The sequence below is a fragment of the Thermobia domestica genome, chromosome 12 (genome assembly GCF_964235325.1).
Source record: "Thermobia domestica chromosome 12, izTheDome1.hap1.1, whole genome shotgun sequence".
In the NCBI taxonomy this organism is placed as follows: domain Eukaryota; kingdom Metazoa; phylum Arthropoda; class Insecta; order Zygentoma; family Lepismatidae; genus Thermobia; species Thermobia domestica.
Window position 1 is genome coordinate 144,821,478 of NC_137465.1, and position 25,260 is coordinate 144,846,737.

Below are 25,260 nucleotides of genomic sequence, written 5' to 3' on the forward strand. Positions count from 1 at the left end.
TGTTCTCCGTTTCGTCCAGCATGCTGGATTTCTATACCCAATTGGTGTTCCATATACTTTAGCCATTTCATTGCTTTTTCACTGGTTTTCGTTTTATAATGGTACCCCAAAGGTGGTATAACAGAAATACTTTCTTCTGGAAGATATGATGTACGATATGTTTGCATGGCTAAACTTGCAATCGTAGACGATACTAGAAAACATTGTAATCCACCCGTTTTCTCTTCTATGATATTAGTAAATTTAATAACAGCTTCTGTGAGAATTCTCACATCATTTTCACAGTACTCCAGCATTTCCTTTTGCAAATTAAATTGCTCTCCCAATTGCACCCGTTCTTGGTGCCATCCCTCCAACCGCTTTCTTTCTTCAACAGTTCGCGATTCAGGATCATAGTACTCTATTCCCGGATATGGTCCTACATAATTTTGGTTCTCTACTGTATTAAACAAGTATGGAAAATCTCCCTTCTTTAAATTTTCTGAAAGGCCTAACGTCTTAGGTAATTTTGATAGTTTTACACCAACAAACAAATAACTATCTCTAAAAATGATTTTATTATGAATAGAAATACTAAAAATCTTTTGACCCTGAATTAAAGTTTTTGGAATGATATGCTGGGACTCAATGAGAGATCTCAAACAGAAAATGTTATCAAATCGACTACCATTATGACTTATGACACATACTTTACTAAATTGGGGTCTATCTAATAAAATATGTGTAATAAATTCATCAATGGTTTTAAAAGAAAACGAACGGTTACCGTTTTCATCACCACATGTACTGCAGGCTTCATCAATGCCGTTATTCATACATTTATGACATACATGTCTAGCGCATACCAAGCAAACAACGTGTTCCCGCTCCCCACGCTCATTTTCCGGTTTGAGCATGGTTTCTACGTCAAAGACAATATAAAGAAACCTCTTGATATGAGTAGGTTTTACTTTCTTCACATAACATGAGTGACCTTCCTGTACATGTTCACGACATGTACTACAAAAGTATTCACCACATGTATGATCAGATTTACGTCTTCTTAAATCATAGAGTGCATTACAGTTGATGCAAACTTTCACATATTCACACACATTTTTGCCAATTTTATTACCTTTTAAGTGATTGTCGAAACATTCACCCCTAGTAAAATATCTATTGCATGCATTGCATTTCATTTTATCCATCGTAACATCTACTTTGTGCATATGTTCGCAAGATGAACACATTAACTCACACTTATGATAACGATTGCCACCATTAAAACCCTTTAAACAATGCAAGCAATACTTTTCTTTTCTTAGAAATGACGTTATAGTACGAATAGGACGGAAATGTCCAATAGTTCCTCTTTCATCGTAATAAATATAGATTGGTTTTGCATTTTGTAACTCTGGTCTTTGTACTTTTGTTTTCGGATAACGTACTCTAAATTCACGTTTGCTTTCGGGTACTTTTTCATAAATAATAATTTGATAGTTTGGAGTTAAATGTTTCTGAAACAATTCTACGTCATTCAAATCGCAACCATCTTTAACGCTAACACCTGCCTCAGTACAAAGCTTAATAGCTCTACCTTTTAATGTATCTCGAGTTGGATCTGTTAAATGACTCAAATTTTGATGCGTTTCAATATGCTTTGCTATACCCCAAGCAATACTTTTAGGTAAACAAAGTTTGTCATTATCAGTTCCCGGAAGCTCAACCAAATGTTGTACTAAAAATTCATTTAACGGTAAATATTTGTTTAGTGTGGAATTATTATCTCGTGTTCTTCCAGCACCAAACATGGAATTTACTATATGAAATCGAAAGAGGACATGATTACCTAAAAGGAAGTCTTCATTACTATTTAATACTCTAGTAATGGAAGCTAAAACGGACTTAGCAGAAATGTCTTTGCGGCGTCTCCATGGAACATACACTGCTTTCTTATCCTTACTATTGGAGGAATCAATGTACATTCCAACAAAATCGTTAGGTCTCGCATTGTTGAATACATTATCCAATGCGAAGTTCATTAGGTTTTCAATATAGGCCGCAGGATTTCTAATTTCTTCATTTCCCATTGGCCTTACCGCAATTTCATGTCCCACCAAGTTAAACTTAGTGAAACTTTTTCTGCTTTCATGTACTACTTCGAAATTACCTTCCCCTGTATTTTGAACATCTGTATGTCCGCTACGTTCACTTGGAGGAACGTAACCGGAAGTACTTGGTTGTGGAGAGCCCATTCCGTAACCACGAGTATCCCGTGAACATTGTACACTTGATACCTGTACTTCATTATTTACAACATCCACAGGATTTTGTCCGTTTTCACATAACTCGTTTAATAAAGCCTCCACATAATCAGATGTTCCAAACTCATCGGAATTTACTAAAACTGCGGAATTTTGATTTGATTGTGTACCATCTGCTGCTTCATTTTGTATTTGTTCATTAATAATTTCATCAATTAAATTAAAATCTTCTTCTTGAAGTATGTTTTCCAAGGGTTGACTTTCTTGGTGGACCGAGGTTACGGAATTTTCAACAGATGGCGACACATTATTATGAAGCGAAATAAAACGCGATCCATAATTACAAAATTCGGCTACCTCTGCTGCATTCATCCTATCACCTTGTGAGCAATTAAAATAATTAAAATGAATGAATTTATCATATGCCCACTGGTACATGATTTGCTCACGGAAAAATCCGTGTGCAAATAACTCAACAATGTCTGCACTAGACATTGCATATTGCAATATAAGTGCTTGATTATCATGATAAAAATTAAAAAGAGCTGATAACAAGGTATCATACCTTTCACTGCCACGAAATCCTTGACGTTGCTTATCCATAATACGCCACCAGGTCTCCAACACGCGCTCCTTTGTATTCAGACCTTCTATGACACCAGCCAGGTAAATTTCGTCAATTTCGTTAAACTCGTTTACGTATGATGCACCGAGAAATTCCATCTGTAAAATATTAAAACAAAAATTAGTTTACATTAAAATAAATACAACAATATATAAAAATATAGTGTTATTCAGTTAACAATATTATTTAGTTTTCTTCTAAGCAGGTCTACTTATTTTTTCTGTTGATCATCATTAAAATTCTGCAAGAACTTCATTGTTAAAATAGAGTGTGATCATCATTAAAATTCTGCAAGAACTTCAATGTTAAAATGGAGTGTGATCATTTTAAAATTCAGCAAAAAGTTCGTTCTTAAAATGCAGTGTAAACATTTTTAAAATTCTGCAAGAACTTTGTTCATAAAATACAATGTAATCGTATTAAAAACATGTTTTGCACAATGGTAAAACAAATTTCGTTTGTTTTAAATAAAATATTATTGTAAATATTTAACAGTTTACAATTTTTAAAAATAATACTTTATATACAAATATTTAATCAAAGTATAAAAACATAATCATTCAAATATGTATAGTATGTAAATATACTTACGATGATCTTCTATGTAAATCTGTTGTGTATTCTAAACTTGAGATAAAATCAGGATTTCTTCCTTACTTCCTTTCTTCTTCTTTTGTTTTTTCTTCTTATCTTGTTTTGAATTTCAACAACTGCAACAATACAGTTAATATTACTACTCTTTTGTAAATATAATATTTTAATATTTCTTTTATTATATGTTTCTATGAATTTATTCACTAACTAAGTAAATATTGTGTTGAAGGTACGGTTACGAGCATACATATGATAATATTTCCTTTGCAGCGGGGGTATATATACACAATGCCTAACAAAAAAAAAACAATAAAACCAGTTTAAACCTGTTTAAACACCTGCAGCAAAGCAAACAAAAGAAATTCCTAGCATTAGCAACAAAGGAATTTTTTAAACCCAGTAACATAAGGTACAAATTACATCATATTGTGTAATATCACTGTTACTAAATTTAAAATATGTTAAAGCACCTGTGTACGAGATTACAAAACCAAATGCGTATGGGTACGAGATTACAAACCAAATGCGTTTGGGTACGAGACTACAAACTGTGTTGTAGCCTATACAGGTAATAGTGTTATACTTCGTGTTAATATTATAATTATTATTTTGGACGGTAATTAAATTATATTTAATGTAAAGTATACATATACTACACGTGTACGGTAAATCATAATACATTTTTTATGTTTATGTTCGGAACCGTTTGTGTAATACATGTATAATCATGTACACACATTGTAAATAAACTCTTAGGATTATGTTCGGCAATGTTCGGGAAACTTCGGTTAAGTTCGGAACCATTTGTGTGGTACATTAACCAATATGTATAAAATTGTAGATACATTTTTTGTTTGTTCGGCAATGTTCGGAAAACTTCGGTTAAGTTCGTGTTAACTTGTTTAAATTTTTAATTATTAGTGTTTTTAAAAATAATGTATACTAAATTAATGCACATTAAAATCCATCCGCCATGTTTGTTTCTTGAAAGAACGACACCTGTATCATAACATTCACATTAGTGTGTATAAGACTGTGCGTGTGTGTACATGTGCCATAGCAAGTTACCGAATGTTGTTTGTTTTTATAACCGGCAATACCCCGCGCAGTTTCCGGGCGGCAATATTTTACGCGTCCCGCGTCGCGAAAACCTTTTTCCGGGCGCATATACCGCGCGGCGCGTACCGGTCGCGGTAAAAAACGCGCGGCGCGTACCGGTCGCGGTAAAAAACGCGCGGCGCGTACCGGTTGCGGTAAAAAACGCGCAAAAATGGTATTTATTTTAGTAATATTATTCATTTTACCTATTCATATAAAAATATATCTTTTAATAAACATATTTCCAAAGTTTGAAAAAAATAGACGCCATATTGTTTATGCAAATTCATTAAATTTTTATTTTCAAGTTACATTGTTCTAATCTGTATAGTCGTGTTCCTTAGGTCCTAACGATTAAGAAAATATCTTTCTTTTCTTTCTACGACCAATAGTTTGGCCAAAAAAGCGAAAAAATAAAAACTATACTTTTGAAACACCCTGTATATAAATTTCAAAAAAAATAAAAATTGTTCAAATGTATCATGTAGGGTGTCTTTCTATATAGATTTTGACCTGATAAATCGATTTCTGGTGTCCATTTTCACCTACGATGAACCGTTTAGGAGCCACGCACATTTAAAATTATTTTCAAGTTACAATGTTCTAATCTGTATAGTCTTGTTCCTTAGGTCCTAACAATTAAGAAAATACTTTTCTTTTGTTTCTACAACCAATAGTTTGGCCAAAAAAGCAAAAAAAATAAAAACTGTACTTTTGAAACACCCTGTATATAAATTTCAAAAAAAAATAAAAATTGTTCAAATGTATCATGTAGGGTGTCTTTCTATATAGATTTTGACCTGATAAATCGATTTCTGGTGTCCATTTTGTCATACGATCAATCGTTTAGGAGCCACGCACATTTAAAATTATTTTCAAGTTACATTGTTTTAATCTGTATACTAGTGTTCGTTAGGTCCTAACATTCAAAAAAAATACCTTTCTTTTGTTTCTACAACCAATAGTTGGCCGTCAAAAGCAAAAAATGTAATGTTAGAGCCCTACATACCCAGCCACCACTGTTGGCCCCCCACAAAAAATTGTTCAATTTTATCATGTAAGGTGTCTTTCTATATAAATTTCGACCTGACAAATCGATTTCTGTAGTCCATTTTATCGTACAATCAATCGTTTAGGAGCTATGCCCATTTAAAGTTATTATACGGAAAAAAATCTTAGTCTTTATGCATCAACGCCACCTATATACCAACACGTGTCAGTACCATTCATGCTTTTGTGCGGTTAGCATCACATCGTATGGGTCTCGTCTTATTTAAACAACCGGGAATGCCTTATACGTTTACCGATAAAATCTTTTTCTCGTTTCCCGTCTTTTTTTTCCCGGCATATATTAGTGCTTCGTATGTGCTTCAAACATCAAACAAAACAGTTTATCCTAGGTAAGTATTAACATTTTAACATTTCTATACTTTACATGTAGTTTCCCATACACTATACAGTTTCCCATACATATTTTTTAAAAAAAAATAGTCACTCAAACCCGTTTACATATTCAGTTAAAATTTCAATAAACGCGTGCATATACGCCACTGATATCAACAGATAAATTATTCGATTTTGTTTTCTCTTGGCTTACACAAACTTGCAGTTTCTGTGTTCAACATCACGCTTTTTCCCCTCCTTTTAAAAGACCGTAAATTCCATTGCATTCAACTAGGAATAAAAAAAAGGCCTGAAGCAGGTTAAGCCCGCGCCTTCCCCCTGTCTTCCGCTCAGCAGCACACGTATGCATGCTTCGCTCTACCTCTCTCTCTCCCTATCTTTTTGCTCGTGTCTATATTGCTCTTACTCTTCAAGTCAAACAACAAACAAAATTTCCCCCACACGTCTCCTCTCCTCTTACGCACCCAACGCATTTATCCAAGCTTGCTCTCTCTCTCTCTCTCTCTCTCACGCACACTATTGCTCTTTTCGTCAAAGTACAAGCACCAAAATCCTCCCACCCTCTCCTCTCCTCTTACGCACCAAACTCAATTATCCAACCTTGCAAACATTCTCTTTCTCTCTCTCTTTATCGCATACACTCTTTCCGTAAAACACCCTTCGCGTCTCTATTGCTGTTTCCTTCAAACTAAAAACACCCCCTCCCGCCCTCGCTTCATAGCATGCATTCAGCGTATATGCATGCTTCCCATATTATTTCTCTCTCTCTCGCTGTCTTATGGTAGGTAACCTATCCGTTCACTATTGGGCTTCTTGGTGTTTTAAATATCCACAAAATACACAACATTTCTGGTTTCCGTATTTCAATCTTCACAAATAAGTCTCATAACAACGGTTCTATCTCACATTTGTTCAATAAATAAAAGCCAACACAAGTTATTTTAATGCATGTAAATAAATTTAAAATCAAAGTTCAATATTTATTTATATAAATGGTAAATTTTAACTTACTTTTTTTCCTTCCGGTAATTCCAAAATTATTCTCCAAACAACACACTCACAGAAAAAAATACACAAGGCAAGTTTCCACAACGCCAAAAGCACACTATATAATCTGCTCTCATTTCAAACTTCGTTATATATATTCGTTAACCTGGGTGGTTCCAGCGTTCACACACACACACACACACACACACACACACACACACACACACACACACACTTCCGTTTTTTCACAAAAACAAGTACAAAGCTATTCTTTAAAGTTAACAAAAATCTTTTCCAGAAAAAGGACTTTTTTCTTTCTTTCTTTTTTCATTCTAACATGGCATGCTAAATGGAACATTTTTTCTGTCTAAGTCAGAAAAATCTTTTTTTTCTTTTCTAAAAAGAGCTACGTTCAAGTCGAAATTACTGGGGGTCCCATCCGTCAACAATAAATGTCACATACATTTTCTCAAATAACTTTCTACATCCTAACAACTTAAAAGATCTTTTTTTCTTTCTTTTCTAAAAAGAGTTACACATGCACGTGTGTCGCAACCAACATGACGTTTTCTCATCCACACACAAAAAAAGTTTCGCTTTCTATTGTAGTAATTTTAACTATTCCCACGTTAATTTAAACTGGTCCTTTGGTCAAAAGGACACTACACTTTCCCTATGCAATCTTGTGCCATGTATCTCAGTATGGGGCAATGTAACACGTAACTATCTCTTTCTTACATTCTCTCTCCTTCAGTATACTCATTGGTATTTCTCCAAAAGTACAGTACACCCCCTCCACCTCCAAAAAAACCTGGAACACACACATACAAGCAGGTGTCTCCTATTTCTTTCTTTTTCAGTTTCCATGCATTAGAAATCACAGTCCCCTCATTAAGCAATGTCCAAAAACTGGACCACCCAAAATTACAGTACACCTGTGTATATGTTTCTTTCTTTCTTTCTTTAGTACACATCAAAGAATTCTCTCCCTACCCATGCCATTCTTAGGTTACATGACTTTCTCACGTCCTGCTGTTACACTATTTTCAAACACCCATATCTCACTTTCAACTCGTACTTTCTTACTTCCTTAATTGACAGAATGATGGAATTACGTGACACTTACAAGAAGCTTTTCAATTTTAAATTCTATCCTTTTTCTTTCATGTTTCTCATGTTTCTAAAATTTATTTGACGTGTCTCTCTGCCTTCCAACATTTAAAGTATTGTGCAACATCCATATGTTACGTTTCAGTGACACTTTCTTCTTTCTTTTAATGACACAATGATGAAAATACGTGACACCTCCAAAAGAAGCATCTGCTACGATTACAAAAGCTAATTGTCGGCAATTCAATGAACAAAGAACACCCACGTTGGATAGAAAATCCAATATACCTACTGAGCAGGGTACTATTATGCCAATTTGGGCAATTTCTAAACTTTAACGGGTGAGCCAATGTACCTCTACCAAATTTTAAGATAAAAGAATCAAGGTCCTCATGCCTTATAAAAGAAAATAGACCTCTAAACATATTCATATGTTCATATAAAATAATAAAGCCCTCATTAAAGAGAGAAAATTGGGTCAATAGTCGAACACATGGTCGTACTAATTTTTATCATTTTTTTAACCGTAAAAGGGAACGAGATGGATCACCGAAGTTTATAACTAGTGATACATATTAGAGTCCTGTATTATTATATCAAAGTTTTAAATTGGACAATTTACAAAATTTAAGGGTGGGTCAATGTACAGCTACCAAAATTTTAAGATGAAACCATCGATGTACTTATATCTTGGGAAATAGAATAGACCCCTGTACATGCCCACATAATCACATAAGGTAATAAGACATCATCTAAAAGGAATAAAACGAGTCAATAACCTCCGAAATTTGATTTTTGGTAGTTCTTTACCCATGAAAGGGAATGAGGTGGACCATCCAAATTTATAGTGGTACATATTGAGGTCCTGTACTATGACACCGTGTTTATATTAAACGATTTCTAAAATTGAGGGGGTGAGCCAAGGTACCCCTCCCAAACTTTTAAAGGGGTGCATCAATGTACCCATGTCTTATGATAGAAAATTGACCCCTATACATGACCATATAACCATATAAGGTAATAGGATCTCATCAAAGGGGATAAATTAGCCCAAAAACCAAACATGTGGACGTACTAATTTTCGGCAATTTTTGCCCATAAAAGTGAACGAGGTGGACCACCCGTCCTGTCCTATAATACCGAATGCTTAAATTGGTAAATTTCCAAAATTGAAGGGGTGGGTCAATGTACCCCTCCCAAAATTTTAAAGGGGTGCACAAATGTACCTATGTCTTATGATAGGAAATGGTCCCCTAACATGACCATATAACCATATAAGGTAATAGGACCTCATCAAAGGGGATAAAATGGGCCAAAAACAAAGCACGCGATACAACGTGTTGCTTACGTTTATATTTTGGCAATTTTTCACCCCTAAAAGGGAACGAGATGGACCACCCATATTTATAATGATCTATATTGTGGTCCTATACTATTATACCAAATGTTTAAATTGGAGAATTTCCAAAATTGAATGGGTTTGCCAAGGTGCCCCTCCGAAAATTTTAAAGGGGTGCATCAACATACCCATGTCTTTTGAAAGGGAACTTTGGCAAACCCATACGGATTTGGACCCCTGTATACGCCCATATACCCATATAGGGTAATAAGACCTTATCAAAGGGGATAAATTAGGTCAAAAACCCTTAAATTTGACTTTTTGGCATTTTTTTAGCCTTTAAAGGGAACGAGATAGACCCTCAATATTGATAGAGGTACATACCATGATCCTAGGCTACCATACCAAATTTTTAGATTTATGAATTTCCAAAATTTAAGGATGGTGGTCCTATGTACCCCTGCCAAAATTTAGGGGGTGGGCCAAGGTCCCCTACCAAAATCTAGAGGAGTGGCCCTAAGTACCCCTAGGTCATTGACCCCGGGCCAAGGGCATTGACCTTTGACCTATGACGTCACTAAAGTTTGCTGACACAGTTGTATATAGTGCGGCCCCTACTACTATTATTTTAACATAATAGATTTTCGGAAAGTAATGTTTGAAGCACACTTCATGTTGTGCTCACTTTAGAATATTCTCTGCAAGCCTATGTAATTGGTTGTTTTTTCAAGTCAATAATTTATTGAACAGAAGTAATATTTGGGGCATTCAGAGCACAATGGATCCAAATCCATTTTCAGTAAAGTTCAGTTTTGCTTAGCAAATGAAATCTAATTCAAATCGTAATATCTTCGCAGTCAAGAGTTCAAAACAAATGTAACTAAAGGCATGCGAAAGGGCGTTTGATAGTTTCATATGACAGGCGCTAGATAAGGGGCGTCAGTGGGGCAGGAGGGCAACTGCCTCCACCCTACCCTGAATTTCAGATTTTGGGGACAGTAGGGCAGTTTTAGAAATCTTTTGATAAGCAAAATCTAACAGAACATGCTTGAGGTCCTTACACCGAAAAAAAAGGAGATACAGATGATTAAAACTGAGAGTTGTTTAGGCCCAATTTCCAAAATTTTAAGCAGAACTCGAAAATAGAGCCAGCTTTGGAGTCCTTGGGCCAAAAAATATACTAGAGAGCAATATAGGCCTATAGCTCCTTACGGCCAATGGAAATGGCTTATAACTGATCAAAATCCATATTTATTAGGTGTAAGGACTTCGATTTTTTTCTGTTGTACTTTGCTCAACAAAAGGTTTCTAAATATGCATTTCTGCCCCCAAAATCTGAAATTCAGGGTAGGGGCGGATGCCGTCTAAACGGATGCCCCTCTCTAGCGGCAATCATGTAAAATTCTAGATTGCATCTTGTCATGCGGTTTTTCTTTCTTTCATCTCAGATTCGTGGTTGCAAAAATATGACGTTTCCTGTCGGTGTATTCTTTTGGACACACCCTGCATTTATTTAACGTATTTATGCATCATTGACTATGGTATTCGGAGCTTGACTTGTTAATCATCCCCATCTGCAGCGTTCACAATATAATGTTAATATCTTAATTTTTGAGCAAAGAGGGGGAAATTAGCCCTTCTCCCCCGTTCCATCAACGCCCTTGTCTAGCGGTTGTCCTATGAAACTCTAATCCACACCCTTTCACGTGGTTTTTTGTTTCATTTATTTCGTAACCTTGGCTACGAAGATACTTCGTTTGCTGAGCAAAAATGAACCTTTCTGAAAATGGACTTGGATCTCTTGTGCTCTGGACGCCCACATCTAAAAATATTTTATAAAAACTGAGTTGAAAACAGATTTATCCTGCAATCCAAGTTTGTTCAAAACGCATAAAAATAGTTCGTTTAGCATGATTGATTACAGTTTTACATCACTAGCAAGGATATATGAGACAGGACGGTCAGTAGGATCCGAACCACTAATTTTGAAATTTTACGTCGGATCGCAATCAAAAGCTATACAGCCAAATTCCGACATCTCCTGCTTCTCCCCTCAAAATTTCATGTTAAAAGACAGAAAATTGCGCCCTGTAGCGTAGTGCATACATGCATACAGACGAACAAATTGAGATCAAATCGTCCAAGGAACCTTATTGACGTTCGGCACTGATGTTACAGTAAGTATTACTCTTTAATGTTTAGTTACGCAGGCGATTACCTTACCTTGAGCTTTCTCGTCCGGTCCCTTCACACAAGCTATTTAAATGTGTTTTTAAGAACATTTAGAACTGAAGTAAGGAAGATGAATCATCAGAAGCAATTTTTGGATCAACACTTTTACCATTTGTTTGTGTTTCCAGTTTTCTCACAGCATTGCATTTTTCATAATGATTGTTCACTTTTTGAACTAAACCAACCATTTCTTTCCTACACGTTTTGCAACGAGATCGTATTGTCGTTTTCTTATCTGATGGAGTTTGAGTTAGTTTAATAAATTTCCTCCAAATGGTGTCCTTCCCCCCCCCCCTGGAAAACTCACTTTAAACGATTCCAAGTTGTATGGAGACTGTGAACCAGGGAAAAAGAGACGAACTAAATTGCAGATCACCACACTGACATGCTGAAGCCACGAGAGATCAAAAAATTCACATGAAAACAAAATAGTCTTCTGAATAACGTGCACTTTTCTTTCTCTGAGAGATTCTTTTTTTTTTTTTTTTACAAAAATAAAATAAAATAAAAATATGTTTAAAACAAGTCTTTAAAAATACACGTGTTTAAGACAAAATGTTTAAAACGTATCCTTAATTTGTTTTAAACAAAATCTATTGTTTAAAACAAGTTTTAATAATTTGTTTTAAACGAAACAACCCTGCCAGAACCCACAGAAATTCAATAGGGACGAAATTGTGGTGTTGCCGAAATAATGACAGAAGATCATCAAATAAAAATGGTGTATGAAGTTTCACAATGTTAATTTTCAAATCACAATAAATGTATTCTCAAGTTGACCTCCAAATGCTCGATATCTTTTAGACAACCTGATATAAGAACTAATGCTTGTGTGTCCAAACTAGAGATGCAAGGGCTCGGAAAAAAACCGGCTTTTTTGGAAAAAAACTAGGTTTTCTCTGCTTTGCTTTTTTCTTCGGAAATTTTGGGCTTTTTTCAAAATACTGCTTTAAATTGATAAAACAGACTTTGTATCGCTTCTCTATAACACAAAAAATCATTTAATTAGTGGTTGATGCTGATAATAATATAAAACATCGAAAATAAACTATGAATTTCGAAAAAATATTTCAAACAATTTTTCTTCAACATATTTACATTATGAATTCCACAGGATTAACCAATGTATATAATAAGAATTTTTTAACCTCCTATATACAAAAGTAAGCAGAGTTGGCAAGAACCATGGTTGTTTTTGAATATGCCAAAAACCCGTTTTTGGGGGGATGTTTAAACCAGGCTTTTTTGGTTTAAACCAGGCTTTTTTGACTTAGATTTTTTGTTTTATATATTTATATTACATATTCACAGAAATAGCCTAAGTTTGTTTCGCCTTGATGTTATTATGCAACAGCAGGGTTATGCCGGAAGAACTCCCATAAGCTTAAAGAAGTGCAGTCAGTAAATTTCTTAAGTTGAGAATCTCCCGCCCTAGCCATTGGGAAAATCCCGTCATTACTTGAAATGTAAGACAATAACGGGAAAATCCTGTTATTGCTTTGCATGTAAAATTTAAAGGCCAACGTACCATAATCAGTACGCTAAAACTGAGGTATTAAATTACAAATTTAGTACCGGTACGTAGATATCATTGAAAGTCCAATCCAAGCTAATGTTGGAAGCTACGTAGGCAATCGATAAATTTTGCCAATTTCTATCAATATATTTAAGCAATATTGGCTTCTTTATAAAACAACACGCATTTAGGCATGTAGAAATATACAATTTGGTTTGTTTCGTATATTTAGGCTTAACATCCATACGAAATACCGAGGTTATCAAGGAGAAGACTTTCGCTTAAACTGACATCCGAACCGCTACTTGGGTTACGCATGAAAGAAGGATTGTGGTTCGACCGAGAATTGAACATGGGACACCTTGATTAAAAGGTGAAAGGGAAATAAAACTATTGCAGGTGGTTTGATATCTGGAAACGTTACCATGAAGTTCACACGATTCGCATTTTTCATTCTTTTAATTTTTGTGGTTTAAACCAGTTATTAAAAAAAAAGTTGGTGTAAATCAGCCAACCCTAAAAGTAAACACTTCTTTTTAAAGAATACACAAATAACTAGCAAAATAGTATGTAGTATTTTTACTTCAAAATATTCCATACCCTCTTTTTGAAACAAAATAAAATTAAAATAAAACATAAGAGAAATACTTAGATTTATATGATACACTTAAAGGCTCCACATCTAGAGCTTTTTTTGTTTTTTTTTACGTCCCACGGTTATGCCGGTTAGGCTAAAGGAGACGGTGATGATGAGTGATGAATGAAATGGTGGAATGAAGAAAGTGGGAGGAAACGAGAGAGCCCCGAGAAAACCCACGCACATGGTGTTTGTCCACCACAAAGTTCACTTGGCGGGGGCTGGGATCGAACACGGGACCCCAAGCACCAGAGGTGAACGCTCTACCACTGAGCCACCGCGGCCCCCTCTAGAGCTTTTGGTTCTGTATATTCTTGAAATTCTACAGTTAAGTTTTATAGAACCACCATCACAGTTTACCCAATCCTCAAGTTTTCTGAATTTTTAACAAGAGGGATTGAACATATCATTACGGAACTCCCCCCCCCCCCAAAAGACTACGGAATATATTTAAGTTAAGCTAAATACAACTGCACAACAAACATGACTGAGTGATTAGCTTTTGCGCTTCTATCGGGAAGTCCGGGATTCAACCAGCATTCGACCATTCTGACAAAGCTTTTCTTCATTCCATCTGTGAATGTAGAAATAGTGCGTGTACTGTGAGTTGGGCGACTTCCTTTTTTATTGTTTTTAAATCGTTATTACTACTAATTACCAGCAGTGACGGTTTTGCGAAGGTTAGGGGGGCGGTCTTTCGGACTGAAGCCCGTTCCCCAAAGTTACGGAATGTCTGCAACAAACGAAATATCTATTATTTATGCCTTTACTCATAAACTTTAAGCTCCCGTCAAATAAAAATTACGAATGTTTAAAAAAAACTAAACATTAGTAAGAAACCCTTCCCAAAATACTTTTCTAAATCCGCCACTGATTCTCAGTATAAAATGATTTTTAAAGTTGTATCCGGAAGATTATTGCTAAACATATAAACGAAACGAAATATTAGTTATGCCTGTACTCATAAACTTCAAGCACTTCCCAAATAAAATTAGGACTTTTTAGGAAACGAAACAATCAGAAAAAAAACCCTCCTAAAGTACTTTTCTAAATCCGCTACTGATTATTTGTATAAATTGGTATTCAAGGTTGTGTCCGGAAAATTATTGCTAAATCACTTCACAGCTACAGTATAACAGAAATGTGGAAGTACGGTTTGACGGATATATTGAAAAACGTACACTTTGACGGATAAATAGAAAAACGGGCAAGTTTAACTTTTGCGCTAGAAGCTAGAGTACTAAAAGCTCTTAGAAATGAAACACGGATGACAAACTAGAGAAGAAAAAAGATGTCGATAACTCAAAAGTTAAAATAAAGTTAAATAGCCTCTAAAATTACCCTCAAATACTACATTCTTCATGTTAGCTTTAATTCGTAAAACATGTGCTCCATCCATCTTGATGGTGAATTTCAGAGCGAAATATCACATTCAGGTCATGGAATTTTTATCTAAGTATAGAATATACTATAAGAAAGCTATTTAGATAGAAAAATCATGAAGTTGAAAAAAGCCAAAATTTCCAAAATTCTCGTTTTTTTCCCAAAAAAGCCGGCTTTTTATGTGAAAAAAAACCATCGATTCAAAAAAGCTGGCTTTTTTGCATCTCTAGTCCAAACATTTATTGATTCCTCATTGTTTCGTAGTTCCTGAAAGGCTGACCAACACTTGCCCAAGTAATATTTAATGTTTCATTTCAGTCGCCAATATTATTGATAAATATGTGATTATTGTTGTTGTGACGTATTCTCTGTGACGTGGAGCTCAGCACTGAACACAAACCAAACTTCAAGTTTTACGTCTCACGACTATACTGGATAGGCTAAAGGAGACGGTAATGATTAGAAATGAATGAAATAGTGGAATGAAGAAACTGGAGAACGAGAGAACTTCGAGAAAACCCAAGCACATGATATTTGTCCACCACAAAGCTCACTTGGTGCTAGTTGGAATCGAACCAAGGACCCCATGTACCAGAGATGAACGCTCTACCACTGAGCCACCGCGGCCCCATCACAAACCAATCTCAACAATAGCGTCATCTCAGATTTATACCAGGGAAACGGGCAAGATTGTGCAGTAACATATTAATTTCACATTTTTTCAAGTAATATATTAGTATGCGATTTATTAAAAGTACGTATTTATTTCTCAAACTTGGGGTGGGGAGCAATTGGCCCCTGTCCTCCCTAAATGATGCCCCTGAACTCAACATATTTAGTTACATTTGCGCAATAGATTCTGGGAATAAAACAAGACTTCTTAAAAGGTATGTTTGTAATTTTACTAATCTTCGCGTTTAATTTATGTATTTACAAAAGGCAGAATATTCAAGCATCATGTATTTAGTTTTTAAACCTTAGTGCAATAACATGAGCCCTTCCCGTTGGTCTGGTGGTGCACAAGGTCTCGAATGGTGCACAAGGGCATTAAATGCATTACGGTGTTTCAAGTTTACTTGAAACTGTAGATTCATGTCGCCTATAGCTTTGGTACTGAGAAAGGACACTAAAAGTCAGTATGCAAACGTAGCAATAACATGAGAATTTCGTAGTAACAAGTAATATAGTTAGGAACAATTATTGAAAAATTCCTCATCAATCGTAAACATGAAAATAAATAAACTACCGTTTAGCGTTCGCGATGAGCTCGACGATGATATCTCGAAAGAACTAACATATTAGCTTCAGGTATTTGCCGAAAATACGGTATTTGCTGAACAAGGATCAGTATATATAGCTAGGGTCTATAGTATATTCAATTTACTAAACCAGTAAAACCTGAACTTCCATAGGATAGCTATACCGTGTAGAAGTAAAGTGTCCTTATTTAATCACCTAAATCTTCCTCAGGACACTAGGATCCTTCCAGACGAGGAATACAAGTATGGATCCTGATTACGTAGCGACCACTCCCTTACTATCTATACGTCATTGCATTATTTTGGTGCAACTTTCTGTGTCATCTTTTGACCTGATAGTATTATATGTCCGCTCTCATGAGATATTCAGCATTACATCAACGCCTTCACAGTTTTCTCAACTCTTTTTACGTGAAAACGATGCCGTATTCAATCCACGTTTATTAGAAATTATATTTACTTAATTTCGTGTCTATTTTCACCTCCAGTTTGTCTGTGTGTATATATATAGCCCTCACAACACAGATGAACCTTATAACGTGTAAAAATTGTTAAAAAAAAAAAAAAAAGTATGAATTTCTTTAATTGAAATTTTTCAGTTTTAAGTCTCACAGTTACGTCTTGTAGGCTAAAGAGATTGATGAGTAATGAAACTGAAAGATTATAAATGGAACTGATGAATGCGAATGTAGAAAAAACAAAAGAACCCCGAGAAAATCCACAGACGCGATGTTGTCCACCATAAACTCAAATGATCTGTGATCAACCCCTCGCACTATGAGGTGAGCGCTCTACCACTGAGCGACTGAGCCCCCATTCTTTAATTGTAGTGAGCAACGTAAAATGACAAGCAAACACTTGATTTGACTAATATAGCCCGTAGCGTTGATCTGGTGTCTAGCGCGCGCGTATTTACTGCACGGGATCCAGAGTTCGATTCCCGGTGTTAGAAGGACATACGACATTGAACCTATTATGCTAGTTCGAATTCCACCTTCAAATGTAGGTACACATCTCATAAGCCTCAGAGCACAAGACGTATGCTAAACGTGAATAAACAACAAAAAGGACTCGACTCTTAGAGTATTTCCATATATACAATCAGCAACAAAAGTTCTTTTCGTTTGATAAGATTTATTTTGGGAATAGCGGTGATATGGCTTGAACGTACAGCGATGGTATGGTTGTAACATACAGAAAATTACATGCTTTTTAATTTACTGAAAACTGTACGCAAATTGTCCTTCCACTCTGAAGTTACTTAAGAAGCTAATTTCGTCAAACGGAAAGAACTTTTGTCGCTGACTGTACATGCTTCCGTTCTATTTACTGCTTTTATTTGGTTATTTTTTAGAAATGAATTGACGAACATATATCCAAATCGTAACTATATGGATTAATAAACACCCAAGTTGTTAGAGCAAAACCCACGTTCTTCAAGAAACGCATTATACAGTATATTTCTGTACTTAGTTAAGCATTGTTAATAATGCAAAGGCGCTAATTGTCTTTGATCCATTATAAATAATAGTATGATGGGAGAACTTATAAATATTTCTCTGAAGATACGGCTATAAATTCTATTTTTTTCTCTTTTTTTAAAATTCTGGCAAAAGTTCTTTCGAAATACCTTGTTTTTCCCCGCTCTTCTCCTTTCCTTATATTCTTCGTAGAAGATGAGGAAAAAATCTCTTTTCGAACTTCTTTTCCTTCTTCTTCTCATGTTCTCTCTCTCTAGGGCCATTTCCTCCCCCTTTATTCTCCCCTCTCCCTCGCAGCCTCTTCCGATGACAGACTGATAATCCATCTCGATTTACTGGCCTGATTTACCCTAATGCCTACGTTTGTGGCACATACTAGTTTGTGATTAATTTATCGGCCACCAGGGAGCTCTGCCGTCTCCCGAGCTCTCTCAACATGGCGCTTAACGTCAAATAAAAGTAGTATAGGGTTTCGCCGTAAATGGATTGCAAAATTGGGAGGTTACACCAGGGGTAGTTTTGGAAGTGGAAACTGTCTGACTCTGGTAAAGAATCACCACCCATTCACCGTCCTTGCAATTTTCTTCCAATATTTGTAGGACCCTGTTAACTGCGCCCGGGCCGCAATAAACGAAAATGCATTACTTTGGAGGTGTTTTGAAGTCGGAAAAAGGTAGAAGCTAGCTTATTCTCAGCGGGGAATAGAGTTTTAGAACCGTGATCGCAACGTAATTGGCACAGCGCAGTGAGAACGTTGCCTCAGACGAGTTTTCAGGCGTTCTCTCTCTCTCTTTCCTCCCTTCCTCCTCTTTCCCAACCAGACCCCCTTTCGTTCCTCGCCGAGTTCTCTGATCCCAGGGATTCTTGCCAAGGAAACAACAGCCATCTTTCTTCTGTTGAGCCTCGTAACAGCCGCTCCAGGTCTACAGCAACGAAATATGTGAAATGTTGGCTAAGTTTGAGGTGCTAAAGGGAAGGGAACACGGCAGACGGAGAGTGGGGCATTCCATTATATATTGGATCTAGCTGGATAGTAGAAATAGAAGAAGAGAAAACTTGCAGAAAATGTCACATAAGATGGAAAAGACAGAGAAAAAATTGAGCATATAAAGAAAATGAAGTGCAAAGAACAAAATGATATCTAGACTATGAAAGAGGACGTAGAAAAGAAATATTAGAAAGAAACGTATGGGGAGGTCAAAATGGAATGATATTTGTCAACGAGTGTAAAAGAATATCCAGAGAAAGAAATAAGGAAGAAATAACTGAGAAATATATATATTGAAAATGAGACAGGATACACGACATCTAAGTCGAGAGGGGAATTCATGATAGGACTTCATAGTCTTCCGGAAATTTTAAGCATTGCTGTTAGCTGAGTGTTTTGAAACTAATGGTGTCTTGCAGCATGAAATATATATATATATACAATTATCCAAAATTATCAATCCATTGAATGAAGGTCTCTTCATCTCTTCTCCATAACCATTTCTCTTGAGCAATTCTTTTCCTAACTATTCCGCACTCGCTTCTTGTATTTTGTCATCCTATCAAGAACTTTCTTGTTCACCGAGCATATCTCTTCTTGAATTAAAACAAGCCTCTGTTTTTTTCTTTTACTTTTTTTAAAATGATAATATCTGTCACTCCTATCATCTTTCTAGTACACTCATGTCCAAAATGATTGTCGCATATCTATAACTGTCTCCTTGTACGAATATAATTTGATAATGTTTTTGCAGGGTACTTTTAATACTGATACTATGTGTATAATCGGGAAATGTATATTTGAGGTAAATTTCATAGGAAAAGAATTATACATACGAAAATTAGAATGCGTAAAACAAAATGTTGCTAAATGGACAAAAAAAAATATTTTTGTTTTATTGTTCTTATTTACTGCTCTTTTGACATGAAATTTGCTACATACATGTCTTTGCCGATTATACACATACTAACATTATAAGAAATACCGGGCGTATTCGTTATCAAATTATATTCCTACAATAACATATTTATAGATATGCGACAATAATTTTGGACATGAGTGTACATGTGATTCTTTCCCTATCTTTGCGGGTAATTCCCAACATACTTGTCTCCGTGCTTTGTGCAATTTGCAGGCTGAGTAATGAATGTCTGATTTTATTAGTGCCCATGTTTTCGACTGACAAATCAAACCAGGCAAAATGTATTCAATGGAAAATTTATGTTTTACGTATATTTGATGTTTTACTTGTTAATATAAAGCTCTTTTTTTTTCGAATACATTCCTTACATAGTACAAAGATTACCCGTAAGTCTTACAATATTTCCACAACCCAAACAGGAGACATGTGTATACACCCTAATCAACCGTAAGTACAAGATAAAACTGGCCCAAGAGATAGTGTATAAGCGAACTATTTAACATGGAGGCAGCCACTATCTTCATTTAGTTTTTAGTGGCAGACGATGAGTACTCAACAACGTCTGATGCATGAACTATATGAGTTCGAACTCGGGTATAACACTACTGCAAAATCCTAAAACACTTATCATGAGAAAGGCGGAGATGCAGTGAAGCATAGCACAGCAACTTGTTGTTGCCAGAAATTTCATGTAGGTTTTAAAAATGTCGAAGATACGTAAGCTACGGTAACAGATACCGAGGTCATAAGACACGCCATTGGAGAATATTCATCCATCAGCTCACGACAATTGTCCAAACAATTCGGCCTATTCCAGTGCACTGTAATGCGTCACCTTCATGAACATGGGAAAACCATCAAGAGGTACCGCATTATGACGTCCCATCTCAGGCCTAGAGGAGAGTGGGTGTGTGCCGGCAACTATTGCAAAATTAGCTTAATGTCCTTTTCCGGCAGCAGTTTGTCACATGCGATGGAATGTGGATATCCAAATGTAGAAAACAACAGTTAAGCAAGGGCCAACTTCCAGAACCGGTCGTCAAAGAAGGCAGTTTCGAGGATGAAGTCATTCTTTGTGTATGGTGGAACTACGAGGGGTTAATTCACTACGAGGGGATAATTCCTAACGCTCGTACCATCAATGTGGACCTTTATTCCGAACAATTGAAACGGATGCATGAGGTACTACGCCTAAATACCCTGCGCTGGTGAACCGAAAGCGCACCATGCTGCAACAGGATAACGCAAAACCAAACCCGGCCGGCAAGTAGTTTTGAACTTTCCCCTTCAGATTACTACCTGTTTCAGTCCATGGCGCACTTTCTGAAATCACAGTGCTTTACCAACCAATAGTAGATGGAAACAGACATTTGGGGATGGAACTCTATAAATCGAGACGAGACCGAGACCGAGACGGCCATTTATATACCGAGACGAGACCGAGACCGAGACAGACCTCTATAAATCGAGACGAGACCGAGACGACACTTAGGTCAGTCTCGAAAGTCTCGGTCTCGTCTCGAATATCAATATTGATAGCTATTAAAATTGCCTTTACTCAAAATTAGTTTATTTGCTGTGTTCGATAATATGGGAACGGTTGACTGATGTACAGTGGCGTATTTTGGGGCTAGCTATCGGGCTCAGGTCTCTCCAGAAGTAAATTTGTGATGTTTTTTCGCATAACACAAATGTTTCTTACTCGTTCCTCAAGCCTCTTCCGAAACAAAATCCACTGCTGATGTATATACCCTTTTCTCTTTCTCTCTCTCTCTCTCTCTCTCTCTCTCTCTCTCTCTCTATATATATATATATATATATATATATATATATATATATATATATATATATATATATATATATATATAGGGTGGACCATTTTAATCTTTCCACGAAAATATCTCGAAAACGGTTCAGCATAAATAAACTAAACAAAAAACTCATAAAGGAAATGGCAAAGGGCACATCGAATGGTGGTGTCGCCGTGTCCCTCTAGGCCGCCCTTCAGGGGAGCCCAGGGTCCAACTTTAAAATTTTAAATGGAAACATGGGGCGAGTGATACCTCGTTCGATAGATCTTTAGAAACTAAAAAGCGTAGTGCCAAAAGATTTTTCATATCGTTCACCGTATTAAAAATGATCGCCAAGACATGGTGTCTGTATCAGATAAAACGTCCGGTACCATTAATATGATAAATGAACCGAACAAAAACTCAAATAGGAAAGGTCATTGGGCAGATCCAATGGTATTGTCGCACTACCCCCGGGAGGCCTAGAGCAAAATTCAAAATTTTAAATGGAAACATGGGGCGAGTGATACCTCGTTCACGTTGCAAAAACTGCAATGTTCGACAATTTTGTTTTGCATTTCAGTTGATTGATTTTTGCATGAAATCACTGCATGCAATAAAAATGGAAGGTACCATTTAACTCGAATTTTACCCACTTTTTCTCATTATAGAGACATCTATCTCTTATAAAAACACATTTCAGATAATTTTGTTGCGTAGATACAATTTCCAAAAACTAAGGTTCTCAATTGCAATTTCACCATTCCTTCCCACTTCAGAGGAGGGAGGTTGCAGCGATAATTTTCTAGGAATTAGATTTCCTCCTTTGCATTAAGTCACTTTTATTTTTACCATCTTTTTCTCTGCTGCATCGTTCTCAAGCCGTGGAATAATAAATACCATCTGTGATTTCCTATACGAGTTTTATACTGTTCATTTATCTCCAATCGTTTTCATATTAGTAGTACTGGACGGTTTATCTAATAAAGTGACAATGTCTTGGGGGCCAATTTTAAAATGGTGATCCATACGAAAAATGTTTTGCCACAACGCTGTTTAATGTTTAAAGAAATATCACTCGACCCATGTTTCCATTAAAATATTAAAGTTGGGCCCTGGGCCCTCATGAAGGTTGGCTTGGGGGGCACCACTATAACAACATTTGATGTACCCCACGGCATTTCCTATTTGAGTTTTTGTTCGGTTCATTTATGTTGAAAAGTTTTCGAGATATTTTCGTGGAAAGATTAAAATGGGCCCCTCTCTCTCTCTCTCTCTCTCTCTCTCTCTCTCTCTCTCTCTATATATATATATATATATATATATATATATATATATATATATATATATATATATATATATATATATATATATATATATATATATATATATATATATATATATTAAAAGTGCTGAAATTTTTTACCAAGTTGTGTGAAATATTGAAGGATAAAATTATTCTAGATATTCTGCAATACCACTAGATAAGCAAGCAGTGTTGCTAACGCAGCATAAAGTTGTATTTTCTCAAATTGCACTACGTATGGTATTACATATTTTTAGTTTAGATATTAAATAAAACCACAATACCACATACATTATTCATTGTAACAAAGAACAGTACAGTATCACTAACATCAAATTTTGGAGATCTCTAATAACTGAAATGGCATGGACGGTGCAATGAACATCATTATATTTTATTGTCATATACTATGATCATGGTATAATGTTTCGAACGAATGAAGGAACAAAGCTACAAGAAATAAAGTATTTAACTTTTTCTAAAGACTTTACTTCGAAAATGTGCTGACATATCACGTCTCATCATATATGTAAATGCTTCCAGAAGACTTAAATGATCATAATGCCATTTACAACAATTGTTATTTCAAACCGTTTCAGAGATACCCAACACATGAGTAGTGATTGTTATAGTGCTTAAAATGACGTATTTGTGTTAAACTTTTATAATGATTGTTGCTTTCCTGTGCTTAACATTACAACTATAGTTTTCGGTGGTTTTAATTACAAGACGCAGTTACTTTATTTTAAGCAGTGTTGCCAACTTAAATAAATTGCTAAATATTATCTAAGTTCAAATAACGTAGCTAAACTGCAAAATATTTTAAAATTACTCGTAATTTGTTTTATGGTGCAAGAATGTTTTTCATAGTCTTTGGGCTACTTATAATGTTAATGTAAAATTTTCGTTCCAGCTATTCATGTAAATCCAAATTGTAACTGAAATTAAATGTAACTGATAACTTTATAGTAACACTAGCCTATAGCCCTAATCCTTAGGCCTGGTGTACATTTTAGATCAAAACTGTGGTTAATAGAAGTTCTAATTACACCCTAGTTACATTTCACTTGCTTTAGTTTGACCACCGACCACCTCAAACTCGATCCATATCATATAGCTATATGCAATTATTCAAGGACTTTCAGTTAGTAATACACATTGTGTTGATATTTGGTTTGGGTTGTTTTAGTTTAACATCCCACCTTTATTTAAGGTAGCTAAAGGAGACGTGGAGCTACTGATTATAGTGGAATCCGAACCACTTCGGTCATTCAACTTTACCCCACTGGAAATCGAAGTCGGGACCAGGCGAACCGAAGTCAAGCGTGCTAGCCGATAGACCAAAGGTTGATCCTCACATTGAATTGATTTAATTCATGGAGTCAGTGTTGTCAGGTCCAAAGATAAAAAAAAGTAGCATGTCTCTGCTCCGAAAGTAGTGGATTTGAACTATTTGTAGTCCAAATATATAGAAATGAATTATTTGGGAACTAATAGGCCTAACTGGTACTAATGAAATAATTTTAACATGGTCTGGAAAATGTGCTGGACATATTGCAGGGAGAAATTATGATGGATTCACGAAAACTGTTCTAGACTGGATACCACGAGACATAAACAGCTTAGGAAACGTCTGCATACAAGAAAGTGTGACGAAATCAAGAACCACGGAGGAGTAACCTGGAAAAGAATTGCCCAAGATAGATAGTTGTGGAGAAGACTTGGAAAAACCTTCATCCAGCAGTGGATTGATAATGGTTGATTATGACTATGGTGATGATGTTATTATATCTGGACCTTAGAGGTAAACTAAACGAAGTCATAATTTCTTAATTTTACAGGAAAAGAGAAAACCGGTTCCTTAAGTAAGACCTATAGTACTGTTTTTCAAACTATACTAAATAGTTACAAAGTAGTAGGATGCTTTAAGAGCTACATTATTACACCACTAGACAGAACATAGTTTTTTTTAAAGATGTATTCTTAAATCAATTTCGATCAAAAAGTGACTTAGCATAAAAAAATGAAATCTTGAGTTTTACGTCCCACGGTTATGCCGGTTAGGCTAAAGGAGACGGTGATGATGAGTTATGAATGGAATGGTGGAATGAAGAAAATGGGAGGAAACGGGAGAACCCCGAGAAAACCCACGCACACGGTGTTTGTCCACCACAAAGTTCACTTGGCGGGGGCTGAGATCGATGACTTAGCATAGCCTACGTCTAAAGTTCATATATGTATATATAAACTTAAGGTAAGGTAGGGTAAAAGTGGATTCAAAATTTAACGGAAGTCATTCTGCGAAATTTTATTATTATTATTATTATTATTATTATTATTATTATT